Below are 13,296 nucleotides of genomic sequence, written 5' to 3'. Positions count from 1 at the left end.
TTATTATAAAACAAAACTATGAATCCACTTTACAGAACAGAACCACTTTTACTTCCTCTTTTGCCTCATTTAGCAATGGCAACAAAAGCTCTGCAGAGTTTCCTAATGAGCCAGATCTGCACAGAACCTCTGCACTCAAGAGTTTCACATTAAAAAATAATCTCAATTTGGTCTCCTTGCTGAACAAAACAGGCTCTGTCTAGGATCATCTTATGCAGCATCCAAAGGTGCTTAGCTACCCGCTTTCATTTGGAAATGCAGACATGAGGCAGCAGAGAGGGATCCATCTGCTCACTGGCATACTGGGAAGAGTGGCACTCCCTGGAGAGTCCCCATAGATTAACTTTCCAATTCCAGAAAGGGGAAAGAGCAAAGAACAGGGTAAGGAAGACAAGACCTCGTGCCAGCCCAAGGAAGTGCAAAGGACAGCAGGGAGGGGTATGAGTTGCTCGCTGGCACATCCCAGCCCTGGCAGGCACTCCCCATGGATCTGCATCCAGCCTGTGCTGGCTGCCTGCCGGTAACGTGGCATTCCCTCGGGCAGCTGCCTGCAATATGTCTCCAGGCTGCCCTATAACGAGCACAGTACCTTGGATGCTGGGAGCTACCGGCTCCCTGAGGAACGCTCAGTGGTATGAGTCAGCCACAGGCAGCAGAAAGGACATGACCAATTCTTCAGGCCAAAGCAGGCCCGTTCATTCAGTTCTTCTGATCACGTATTATCTCAAAGTCCTGCAGAGGTTTCTCTGCAGGCCCTGCTCCTCCCTACATCCATCAAATCTCAGCCTGAGGCAGCTCCACTAATTACCCCTTCCTGCACCTTCAGCAAGCAGCAAAGCTCCTCTCCAACACGGTTCTTCGGTTCTTTGTGCTCCCAGCCAGCTGTGGGACACAAACAAAGCATCTGCTCTCCAGGGCGATAATCCCCAGTATCACCACATCACACAGAAACAACCAGCATCCCTGTGAGTGTTTATGGCAAAGACAAACTGTGCCCAGGTCACCCCTCCAAAAGATGCTGCCCCCGAACTCCCCCCCACTGTTCTCACCAGGCACGGCGAACACCCACTCCAAGGATCCCAAGTGCCAGGAGAAGCAGAAGTGGAGCTGTCACAAAGCAAAGCTGCTGCAGCAACAGCTCTGCTCAAGGGACTGTTTCCCCTGCGGGCAGGAGCCGTTGACACGGCCCTGAGGGATGGTGCAATCCAGCAAAGCTGCAGGGAACGTCTGGGACTTGCTCTTGCGTCCGCTTGGGGATTTCTGCACTCACCTCCAGTGCCGGGGAATCTCCCACCACGGCCCCTTCCCTCACCACAGCACTTCTAAAGAAAAGATCCTCTATTCTTGCCATTATGTGCCCTTTAGGATGCACCACAGCTTCAATGCCCCCCAGAAAACAGGGACTTCACAGCACAAACAAGCAGTTCTCCTTGGAAATCAAGGGACTTTCTCTTCCCGTAGGCAGCTATAACCAAACATGAAAGCTCAGGGCACAGTGATAACAAACATTCAGAGGCCAGTGCAATTTCACCTGAGATTCGCCTGAGTTAAGAGACAGCAAGGCCCTGAGCAGGGCAGCAGTGTGGGAGCTGGAGTGGGAGCAGGAAGGATGTGGTTATCCTGGGTATGATAAAACTCCCCCAATGTAGTAACAAAATTACTTTATAAAGGCACTGCACCCTTTGAGCTGTAGCATCAACCAAGGCTGGCAGTGTCAGAGCTGGCATCAGTAGTACCAAAATTCCCAATCAGCTGGTTACCAATCAGATCAGCTAGGCTACGACTTCTTTGGGAAGAGCCACTGCTGACCTCAGCTCTTGTCCCTCTCCCTGGACAGGGTGTTATCCCTCTTTCTGCAGAAGGGAAAGGGGCAGCAGGCAGAGCCCCTGGCACTTCATGGAAACCAGGTCTAGAAGAGACGTTTCCTTGCTGCAAGCAAGACGAGAATTCTCGTTGCCCAGACTCCCTCTCACCGTATCCACTTCCCCTGGCTAGGTTTGCACACACATCCATGGTCTTGAGATATCACCTGGCTGTCAGAGGAGGTGTGTAGACACAGGGAACTTTCTTTTCCTAGAAAAATTACCTCTTGTGAAGGGGTGGATGTGAAAAGCACAAGCCAGGATTTCCTGACAGCGAAATATTAAGCATTGGCACTTTCCAGGAGCAGCAGATCTCCCCTCCACAGCAGGCAGGCAATGAAGAGCCCTGTGCAGGTGAGACAGACATTTGCAGAGGGCTGGAAACGAGAGAACCAGGCACATTGTTTAGGAGCACAAATGATCCAAATACACAGAAGGAAAAACTGATACCCCAGAAAGAGGTGCCAGAGTTAATCCCTCTGCAGGGCTCCCAGCCATCCCGCTGTCCACTGGGACTGGAGGGAAGTGGCTGCCCCAGAGCACAGCAGACAGACACTCCTCACACCAGAAGTTAGCAGCAGTTCCCCAAGTCACAAGGGCCACATCTTTTAAAAACTAAAGCAGCACTGAACTACAGCATCAAAGGAAATAAATCCCACATACAGAGGACATAAATGTCTCAGGCTGTGACAAACCCTGGAGTCATCCTGGAGGAGCACTGGAGAGGGAATGTGTGGCTGACAAGGGTCCAGACCTACCCAAGGGCACAGGAAAGCTGACAAGAGGACACAAACCATGAACTGTACTTCAGCACAGCCAGAGGAAAGTTTAACACCTGGGTCACTGGGAATGTACTGCAGACACAGCCTCCTCAGTGGTACGTAAAGCAGCTTGAAAAAAATCTCTGGTGTTTCCAGAGGAGCTCACTGACTCCCACTTTGCTGTGTTTCTTCCCACCAACCCCCCAAATACCTCACAGCTGTTCTTTCCCCATCCAAACACAGGCTCTGTCCTGGCACACACAGGCTGCTCTGTCCCACATCCAACTTCAGCCTCCCCAGGCCTCGTGCCTGAAGAGACTCATTTCCACTGCCCCAAGCTTGACCTCCAGGGCAGCACAGGCTTTTTGGCCTGTGCCCAGATGCCATGGGCTTGCTCTCAAGTTTTCAGCAAGAACAGAACATTTTAGCCTTTGGGAAGTTCAGTCTGCTATTCGGGAAGGAAGGCAGAAGTGCCTCTGACACGGGGGCAGCTGCAGCCCTGACCTGGGGGAGGTAGGAAGGGGGTGCTGTCTGGCTGGAAAGCAGAAGTGAGTATAAGCCCAAACGATGCTGACTGGGATGAGAAGCAACAACTCCAGGGCTCCTCACATCCTCTTAAAACTCCTTCTGAGCACCCTGGGTCACAAGGAGCCCGCAGGGTGATGAAGCTGCCAGGTGGTGCTGGCAGCCAAGCTGAGCTGCAGGAAGCATGGGCATGACCCAGGCTCTGGGCTGGCAGCCAGCCAGGCTCTCCCAGGGTACCCTCGGTGAGACCTTCTCCAAACTGGGTGCAGGTGCCTCATAAACGAGTTACTAAACAGGACAACGGCTGCTCTCATTCCCATTAGAACAGTGAAACGGATCCCACCTGGCTCTGTCACACTGGTGGCCCTGAGTGCTACATGCCAGTCATGCTCCTGCAATAAGGAGACTTCCGCCGAGTCCTTTGAAAGATTAAAAAAAAAAAATTTATTATGAATCCAGGCAGCACAGTTGAAACAACAGACACAACTGAATAGATTCATGCTGGATTGCCACAAGGCACTCATCCACTCAGGGGAAGCTGTCTACTTCAACAAGTTTCTACAATAAAACAAACCAACAAAACCCTCTGAAGCTTCCAGAAGGAACAATGGAAACTGCAGCCCTCGCTCGCTCGGAGCAGTCCTCGGCTTCAGCAGGGACCATCAGAGAAAGGCTGGCAGAGCCTAAGCAACTGAACTGACTGTAGAGCAGAAATGCTTTGAGGGTCCTTACCATAAAGCTGTCACTCACAGGCAGTGCCATGTCCAAGCACGTTCTGAGAACAATTCCACAATTTCATTTTTCAGCAAAGAACTGGTCAGGTTGGAAAAGGAACAAGGACTCTGCTTCCCAGCCAGTGCTGTTCAGACAGCATGAAACGGCAGAAAGCTGAGCTCCAGAGAATACCCCACTGCAATTCTGGGCTTAAGTTCAGCTACAAGACTTTGCCCCCGAGCAGATAAATTGTGAGCCATGTCTACCTCTGTCCCTGCTGCCAGCACAGGCTCCTCCAAAGCAGGGAGGAGCTGACAGTGGTCAGCAACCTCAGCAAGAGTCACCATACAGACTGAGGAACCCAATATGTCACCTGTACTTTGCTATCAGAACATTCCCACCGATCTTATTTTTAGCAAACCCTGTTCCAAAGGCTTAGGAAAACCTCAGTCCTAACTACCATCCTTCCTGTGAGCACTGTGTGCATCTCTGCGGTGGGATCACACCCGCACCCTTGCAAGAGACACCGCAGTGTTTCTGTCCCCCCGGAAAATAATTGTTGGCAAAAGCAAAACTCCGACCTTCCCGGGTGTGCAGGGCCTGAGATCAGCTGTAGCACACACGCTGCTGAGCAAACACTCCACCTAGAAGTTAAGCAATAGGATCCACGAGGGAAGGCAGATCAGGAATGCTCTCCATCAGAGACTGAAGGGAATAAAGCGCCTACAAATGCTCACAACATAAAAGGAAACCTCTGAGGCCAGAAACCTGATACATGTTGAAACAGAATATACTGACACATAACTCTCCTCTCTTGGGATAGGCCCTGGGCAGGCTTCTCCCTCTTGAAGAAGAAATTTGAGGGTATCTCTCAACTGAGAAAGAGCAACACAGACAAAGTAGTAAGTAACAACAAAGGCCTTACCACTGTTACGAGTGGGAACTGTCAGTTTAGTTCTGCTGATGCTTTGTCCCACTAAAGTTACCTCTGTCTGGAAAGGCCGAGGCTGCTCCCAGACCCACCACACACAAATCACTGCACGACGACGTTGCAAAACAAATCCCATGAAAACTATCCCCACAATTCGATTCCCACCCTGCTGGGAAGGGGCTCCTCCAGCTCCGAGGCAAACCCAGGTATGTCAGAGCGACCTGAGGCTGCACTTCAAACCTCAGCACGAGGAAGGCCAAGCACGAACGAAGCTCTCTTGAGAGAGCTGTGGGGAAGCTGTGTTGGAAGGAGTCCTGACAGACCCTAAACCTTGATGTGTGTCAGACTCTCTCAGCAGCCCAGGACCGACCAAAATAGAGAGAAAGGAAGGAAGGTTGGAAGGAAATAGGTAAGGGGGAATGTGTGCAACTCAAAGAGGACTCCAAGAGCTCAGGCTTTGAGACAAGGGTGCCCCACTACCAGCACAGGCTTCCTGGCAGGAACACAGGCTCATCTCAAACACGATTCAGCCACTGAACATGTTTCAGTTCCATTTCAGCTCACATTCCCAGAGAAAAGAGCCGGTTTCCCTGTGCCGTGCCAGCACATCTAGCAGCACAGTGCGCTGCTGCTGCCGGAGCCTCCCAGTCAATCCCCCCCTCTGAGGCTCTGGCTGCAAAGCCAAAGCACCTCGCACCAGGGCAGTTTCCTTCCGCGCAGAAATTCGCCATCTCAAGGGAAAGCATCCCCCTTTCCTTGGATTCAGCTCCGGGCCACAAGGTGCAGATGCAGTCGTACTCATTGCTTCAAACAGGACAGGGACCAAACCACCCTGGAAAGTAGGCCTGAGCAGGCATTTGCTATTTATAAGCTAATCATCTGATCCCTCTGGAGGGAAATCCTATCCTTTGGGGCTGTTGGGAGTGCCTGGAACTGCGGGAGCACCGGGGAGGAACAGACGGGAAGCGATTACATCGGCCGGGAGCATGCTCTAAGTGACCAGACAAAATTCCTCCCTGCTCCATCACAGCCCCAGCATCCTCCTGGAGAACAGGCCAGGGATTACGAGCAGGGATTAATCTGTTATGCTAATTTGCTAAGAGCAAAGTAATTTTTTAAATAGCTCTTATCTCCATTCATCATTATCTAAAAAGGGCCCTGATCTAGTTCAGCACAGAGAGACAAGTCTCATGGTAAGAGCCCACTTGATATCCAAAAACACATGGGAAATTGGTTGGCTGGAGCTGCCTCGGAAGGGGGAAGAGAAAGGTATGAGCTTTCATAACTGTTTGATAATTATTAATTCCTTGAGGGAGCATACCTGTCCTGGGAAGCTGAGTGTGATGTGCAAGTATGCAACACTGATTTTTTCCCTTCTGTTCACATTTCTCTCTGATAAAAATAACCTGGGTTAGATGACACTGCTGGATTTTCCTGTGAAACAATGCTCAGTCATTTCCAAAGCCACTGCACACACTCAGTGCAACCTCACATCCCCCAAAACAATCTCAGTTCTCTCTACCCTCCTTTTTCTTCACTTACCAAAGTATTACTGAGAACAACCCTCTCCCTCCACTGACAGCAGCCTCTAAAACAAACTGAGGACAGAGAAGAAGAATGGAAGTAGCTCTGACTCAAACAGCACAGACTAAAACTACGTCTCTTGGAGGAGAAGGCCCAATTCCCAGAGCAATCCTCACAAACAGAGCAGACTAGAGTCATCCAGGCCTGGCACCTGCCTCCAGGTGAGCAAAGCCCAGCCAGACACAGGCACCAGGCCGAGGAAAGGCTGCTCACATCATCCCTGCGCTCCCCCAGCGCTGGGACAAGGGAGACTTTGAGAAGCCCCACGTAAACAAAAAACAAAAGCAGGCCAGTGCATATTTGGCAGATTGAGATCACAATAAAAGCTGGCACAGCAGCATTCTCCAAAGCCTCTGTGGCAAGATCTGCCCCTAAAGCTTCCCTTGATTTGGGTTTTGGGTTTGGATTTTTTTTTCTTTCAGCTTGTTACAACTAAATCTGACAGGTAAGTGACACTGTTGTTGAGACACATGGGCTGGAAGGATCCTGCCACAAAACCCACAGCAATGACACCTCTGAGGAAATGTCCCACTAAAGGCTCTCTCAGAAAAATTAAATAACCATCACAGCCAGATAAAAAGATTCCTGAGAACACAGCAAAGGAAAGGGGAACCCAGATGTTCCAAGAAATTTATAAGCGAAACTTTTACATTTATTTCCCAGTTTACTTAGATGTCCATCTTCCAGCAAACTCCCTGAAAGTCATCACAGCCACCTCACAGACCCCCAAGCAGAGCAGACCCCCAAACTCCTGGGGCTGTGAGCTCAGCTGCTTTTATTAAAAAAAGAAAAATATGGAGCCTCCATGTAAAAGCTGGCAACCAATACAAAGTCATCACTGACTGAGGGAAGTTTCTTCTCATGCTCGCATCTCTATCACCTAAAGATACAGGTTTTGGTTTCCATGTACACATACTCTCACCAGCTAGACTGAATTCCCAGTGTCCAACCTCTGTTCTCCACAAGCAGACGCAGACTGGCCAGATCTTCTCTCAAGTTCTTGCTGGAAGAAGCAGATGGAGTTCTCTCGGCACCACATGGCAGCTTTTTTCACCTTTAATCCCACCTCATACATCTCCAAACTCTGCCCAGCTTTCCACCAGCTTTGAACCACACACAGGCACCAAACCTGGGCACAGCAGCTTTTGCACCAGTGTGGGAGCTGAGTTAACACTCCCTCTCCTCCTCCTCCTCAGTGAGGCACCAAAGACCACCTCCAGCCTGCCTGTGTTCAACATATTCATGAACCCAGGCAAAAATTCCTGCTTCCCAGGACAGAACCCACTTCTCCCTCCCCTGTTTCTCTGTTCCCATTATGGACTCTTCCTGCAGTTTGTTTTCTCTGGTAAAACATGCGTGGTCTCCCCAAAGTCCAGTGCCAAACTAGCCAGGCCACAGTGTCAGATTCTCATTCCCCATTTTCTAATCAGCACTCTTGAGTTGCCCATGCAGTTCCTCAGCTTTTAGCTGTCATCTTCCTTCAAGTCATTGCCAAAATCACCATCAGGATCCTTACAAGACGGTTAACATAACGTGGCCAATAATGTTCTAGGGACCCACAATTTAACATGGATTATTTGGAGTTCATCCCGCTTCAGTTAATTCAGCAGGAAAACCAAAGGCATCAGAGCAACTGCTTTAGGGAAGCCAGTGTTTACAACAGTTAGCTGAGGGGGTTCTAAATAAATGTCAAACCTGCAACAACACCATCTCCACACCAAACTTCAGCCACCCGCCGTTCCAAACCAGCACAGAACCAGCTCCTACCCAACACGGAGGGGAGGCACCTGCTCCAAACACAGCCGTGTGTGGCCTTCGCGGGGCACCGGACAAACCCCACCGAGTGCGAAGAAGAACCAGCTCCGTGCCGCTACCCCGGCTCTCTGCGGCACAAGAATCTCCCACCCGCCAGGCGCTTCTAGGCGAGATCTGCACGGCCCCAGCGCCGGGGGACGGCAGAGGGAGGGAGGCGAGCCGCGCCCGCAGCCTCGGCCGGGGAAGGGCTCAGGCCCCGCGGCAGGGCCGGAGCGGGCAGGGCCGGCCCCAGCAGGAGCCCCGCGCTCCCCTCCTCGGTCTGACTGCGACCCCGCCTCCGCCCGCCGGTGACACCGCGGAACCTCCGGTGCAGCCCGGCCCGGGCCCGGCCCGCAGGGCCCCCGCCGCCTCAGCGCTGCCGCCACCGGGCGGTGCCGCCCCTCACGGACAGGCCCCGGGGAGGCCGCGCTCTTCGGGTGGCGGAGAGAAGGAGCGGGGCCGCGGCGGGCGGCGGCCCGAGGAGCGGCGCTGGGTGCCGGGGCGGCGGGAGGGCAGCGGGGGCGGGGGGTCCCGGGCAGCCCCGGTCTCACCTGTCCCGGCGGGTCCCGCCCGGCTCCGGCCGCGCCACTCCCGCCTCTGCCGCGTGCGGCTCCCGCCCGGCCCCCCCCGCCGGCCCGCGCGCCCCGGCCAATCAGCGCCCGGCACCGCCGGCGCCACCGACCAATCAGCGGAAGGAACGCGTCCCCGCCCAGCGCCACCGGCCGCCGGGCCACGCCCACCCGCGCTCCCGCCAGGCCTATCCCGTGACACGGGAGGGGGCGGCGCCCGGCGCCCGACGGCCAATGAGAAATCACAGCGCGTCCCGCCGCAGCCAATCGGCGCCCGCGCAGCGCCTCCCCGCAGGAAAGGGCGGCGGGAATGGGGCGGTGGGCTGTCCCGTCACGTGACCGCCCGGTGACGGGGACCCCTCAGCGCCGCGGGGCCGGCAGCGCCCGGCGGGTCCCGGAGCTGAGGGACGGCCGTCCCAGGCAGCGCCCAGGGACCAGCCCGCGGCCATCGGGGGGGTGGGGTCGCCTCCGGTGCCCCAGCCGGGGCAGGATGGCGCGGGGTCGCCGCTTCCGCGGCCTGCGGGGCCACCGGAATGGTAGAGAGATCGTGAGGCCTCCCCGTTCCACCGCCCCTCTCAGCCTCGGGCCGCTGCTGCTTCTCACTGCCTGGATGTGTCTCTCCTGGGGCTGGATGGCCTCTGCCCCCCGCCTCGTGCCTGCGTTTCCCGGTCCGTGGCGTTACTCCTACCCCTGCCATCCTCAGCCTGCCCTGCGGCACAGCCCCGCTAGTGGAGTGAGTTAGGGGGCAATCCCAGGCTTTCTCACAGCCCGGGTTTTACATTCTGCATCACAGAATAGTTGAAGCTGGAAGGGACCTGTGGGGATCACCCAGTCCAACTCCCCTGCCAAGACAGGGTGACCCAGAGCAGGTGACAGAAACGCGTCCGGGTGGGTTTGGAATGTGCCCGGAGCGGGAGACTCCACGCCTCCCTGGGCAGCTGCTCCCGTGCTCCCAGCTGCCAGGATGAGATGCTGCTGCCCGAGGCGGTGTCTCCCTGCATCCCCTGGAAAGGATGAGCTGAGCCCAGCCCCAGACAGGTCTGGAGGGTTTGGGGGTGTGGACAAAGGGATATTGGTCCTCGACAGAGGACAACCATCCCTGCCTGGTGCCAGCTGCGAGTGGAGCTGTCCCGGGCCTGGCTCTCAGAGGTGCAGGAGGGAGCTTCCTCCTCGTCCCGTGGATGCTGAATCTTTGCAATTGCATTGCTTCGGGCGATTTCTCTGGGAAAAATGTGTGGGAAATGGGGAGGTGGGTGATGGAAAGCCGCTGGGCTGGAAAATTAAGGAGGGGGCAACACCCTGGGTTGGCAGTAGGGCAGGGGGAGCAGGTAGAGAGGTGATGGGGAGGAGGGAGCACCTGGAGGGAGTGGTGGGGCAGCTGGAGCTATGGCATGGGGCAGATGGTGCCATCCTGAAGAGGAGCTCCTCCAGAATGTGCAGGAAGAGTTTGTGGAGCATGTGAGCAACCCTCTGATCTCTGGGATGCTGGACAGCCTGCTGACCCACTGGATTCTAAGACTCAGTGAGGTGGAAGAGGTGCAGGATCAATGCAGGATGCACGTGGATAAGCCTTGACTCCTCATAAACATTGTGCTCCAGAAGGGCACCAAGGCCAGCCAGATCTTCACTGACAGCCTCAGGATGGTGGAGCAGCTGGGTCTGAGCTGACTCAGGTGAGAGATGAAGGGCCGTGGTCTGCTCCTGGCCAGAGCCTCCACTGGGATGCTGGAGCAGGGTCCAGCCGTGGGGAGCGTCCAGGGCTCAAAGGCAAGGAGCAGTTGGGTATCACTGCTCTGAGACCCCCTTGCCACCCTGTGATGACAGAGCTTTTGGGGGTGACTGTCCCCTGTGGGGCTGAACAGGGGCCCCCAAGGGCCCTGCAACAGCTCCTCTTGCTGCAGGCGCTTCCCAGTGTAACTGAGGAGCTTTCTGCTTGCAGGGTCGTCTGCTGTGCCACTGGCCCTTCCTGACGCTGAGGTACACCCGTTGCCCTCGTTGGTATCGAGGGCCAGCAGCGCATCCGGCAGTGCTCCCTGAGTGAGTACTGCGGCATCAGGGACAGAGAGGGAGCCCACGTGCTGTGGCAGAGTAGACGAGAGGAGGGCAGGAGCATAACCCAGCCACCCTGATAGAGCAGGCAGGGGCGTGCTGAGGGGAGCCAGGGGCTTGCCGACCAAGGAGCAGGGCAGGAGGCCACAGAATCACAGAACCAATTAGATTGGAACAGACCTTTGAGATCATTGAGTCCAACCTTAACTGCAGGGAACCCCACCGCCAGGGTACACGGCTGTTCAGGACACCTGCAGATCCCTCTAAGCAGCACCAGGGCCAGAGCTTTGTCACCTCCTTCCCTGGAGCCTCTCTGGAGGCGGGGCTGCACTCCTCCTGCCAATTCTACTTCCCCCGCTAACCACCGCGGTGGAAATTGCCTTCTCCTGCTGGGTCTCAGATGGCTCCAGGCCATGCCAGCGTGGCAGCTGGGAGGAGAGCAGAGCCTTGAAGAAAATATTCGTATCACTTGTGTCTTCCCTGGGATGCCCTGTCCTTTTTCCACGCTGTTGGTCAGATGGGCCAAACAGAATGATCTTGGAGAAGGTGCCCCAGTCTCCAGGCCTGGCACCCAGCATTAATCACTGCTGCAGTGAGGGACACCAGTGAAGTCACACTTGACGTCTTCTGTCTCCCCAGATACCACATCCTGCAGGTCATCAACAGGCTCCATTTCTACCCAATGCCTGACAGAGCAGTTTTGAAACCATGCCTGCAACAGCCACATAGAGGTCTTCCTAAAGGCGGGGTTTGTGGTTAACTGCAGCTGTGCCAAGGGTCAGAAATCCTGCTTGGAGCAGAGCTCAGGCTGGGAGAGGTCATTTTTTGGCAGGCCCCTTGGGAGGGAGCAGGTTGTCAGAAAGGGGTCTGGTTTTGCCTGGGGTGTCAGCTGGATCTCTGGAGGCATCAGCACCCTGACACCACGGGCACAGAGCCCAGCGTGTTGGTGCAGCCCATGGCATCCCTCGTGCCACCAGACACATGCCTGGATGTGCCCCTGGGATGTTTCTTGATTCCCTGCACCCTTCCCGTGCAGGAAACAGAGCTGCACTCATTTCTCCCTGCTATCTCTCACCCTAGGTCCGACAGTGCTTCCCTATGTTCCCTCAGCAGATGCCATCACAAGAATGGACTACAATGTTCTGGAAGCTCTGCCTCTTCTCAGGCCACTGATGCCGTGCCATGGTGACACTCTTGACCTTGCATCTCGTGGCAGCCTTTTGTCTGTGCCCCAAACCTGGTACCTGGCCAGCAGGAAGGAGTGGGGAGAAATCCCCCGCTGATCCTGGGCTCCAGAGCTCGTGGCTCGGTCCAAAGGTCTTGTGTGCTGATAGCTGGGGCCAGACCGCACCCCCAGCTGGCTGGTGGCACCCAAGGAACTCATTTCAGTAGCCAGTGACTCTGGAGCTTATTGGTCTGATGTTCTTCACATGAAACAAATAATACACAGAGAGCAAAAGTGTGTGAATTTGAGGGTGATATAGCAGAAAGCTCAAGGCCAGTGCAGCCCAGCTCCTGAGAGATGCACTGTATAAGGAAAGGAAAGGAAAGGAAAGGAAAGGAAAGGAAAGGAAAGGAAAGGAAAGGAAAGGAAAGGAAAGGAAAGGAAAGGAAAGGAAAGGAAAGGAAAGGAAAGGAAAGGAAAGGAAAGGAAAGGAAAGGAAAGGAAAGGAAAGGAAAGGAAAGGAAAGGAAAGGAAAGGAAAGGAAAGGAAAGGAAAGGAAAAAGGAAAAAGGAAAGGAAAAAGGAGAAAGGAAAGGAAAAAGGAAAGGAAAAAGGAAAAAGGAAAGGAAAAAGGAAAAAGGAAAGGAAAAAGGAAAAAAGGAAAGGAAAAAGGAAAAAGGAAAGGAAAAAGGAAAGGAAAAAGGAAAGGAAAAAGGAAAGGAAAGGAAAAAGGAAAGGAAAGGAAAAAGGAAAGGAAAGGAAAAAGGAAAGGAAAGGAAAAAGGAAGGGAAAGGAAAAAGGAAGGGAAAGGAAAAAGGAAAGGAAAAAGGAAAGGAAAAAGGAAAGGAAAGGAAAAGGAAAGGAAAGGAAAAAGGAAAGGAAAGGAAAGGAAAGGACAAGGGGAAGAGACAAGAACAGCTCTGCAGAAACACAACAAATCTCCAAAGCAGTCCCTGGTGCCCCACTCTGCCAGGCAACTATAGCCAGACCTAGAATAAAATATCCTGAGTCTCCTGCCCTCCCTCCCTTTTGGGGCCTCTAAATAACCCCAAATTAAGCAAACTCATCCCAGGGAGCAGCAGAAGCAGAGATGGTTAGTGTCTCTATTGTCCCCACACAAAGCGTATCCCCAGCTGTGACAGAGATGATCTGTCACCCCCCTAGTCACTTCTGCCCTGTCCCCGGATTTCCCAGTTGTCCAATAAAGGGATTTTTGCAGCAGACACCCTGTTCCTCTGCCTCCAACCCGTGGTGTGTGGGCGTTATGCTGCCGCGGGAGGATGCAAAGCAGGTGGGAGGGGAGAAATTGTCAGGAGCTCAGGGACAAAGGGACACCTGTCTTT

At 54.2% G+C, this 13,296-nt stretch overlaps 1 protein-coding gene and 1 long non-coding RNA gene across 2 annotated transcripts in view; one reads left to right on the top strand and one right to left on the bottom strand.

Moving 5' to 3' along the window:
- The window catches only part of MTMR4 (myotubularin related protein 4), a 56,993-nt gene extending 48,196 nt beyond the window's left edge, over window positions 1-8,797 (bottom strand). Inside the window, exon 1 of the mRNA XM_048324435.1 lies at window positions 8,723-8,797. The gene's annotated coding sequence lies outside the window, so the exon portion shown is untranslated. The remainder of the gene's footprint in view (window positions 1-8,722) is intronic.
- Window positions 8,798-9,144: 347 nt separating this feature from the next.
- LOC125336102 lies at window positions 9,145-12,251 on the top strand. The gene is made up of 3 exons (XR_007207649.1): window positions 9,145-10,413; window positions 10,680-10,777; window positions 11,870-12,251. It is a non-coding gene; the product is annotated as an uncharacterized LOC125336102 (long non-coding RNA).
- Window positions 12,252-13,296: the final 1,045 nt, after the last annotated feature.

The sequence above is a fragment of the Corvus hawaiiensis genome, chromosome 20, assembly GCF_020740725.1.
Source record: "Corvus hawaiiensis isolate bCorHaw1 chromosome 20, bCorHaw1.pri.cur, whole genome shotgun sequence".
NCBI classification, from domain to species: domain Eukaryota; kingdom Metazoa; phylum Chordata; class Aves; order Passeriformes; family Corvidae; genus Corvus; species Corvus hawaiiensis.
This window is presented reverse-complemented; position numbering and strand designations above follow the sequence as displayed.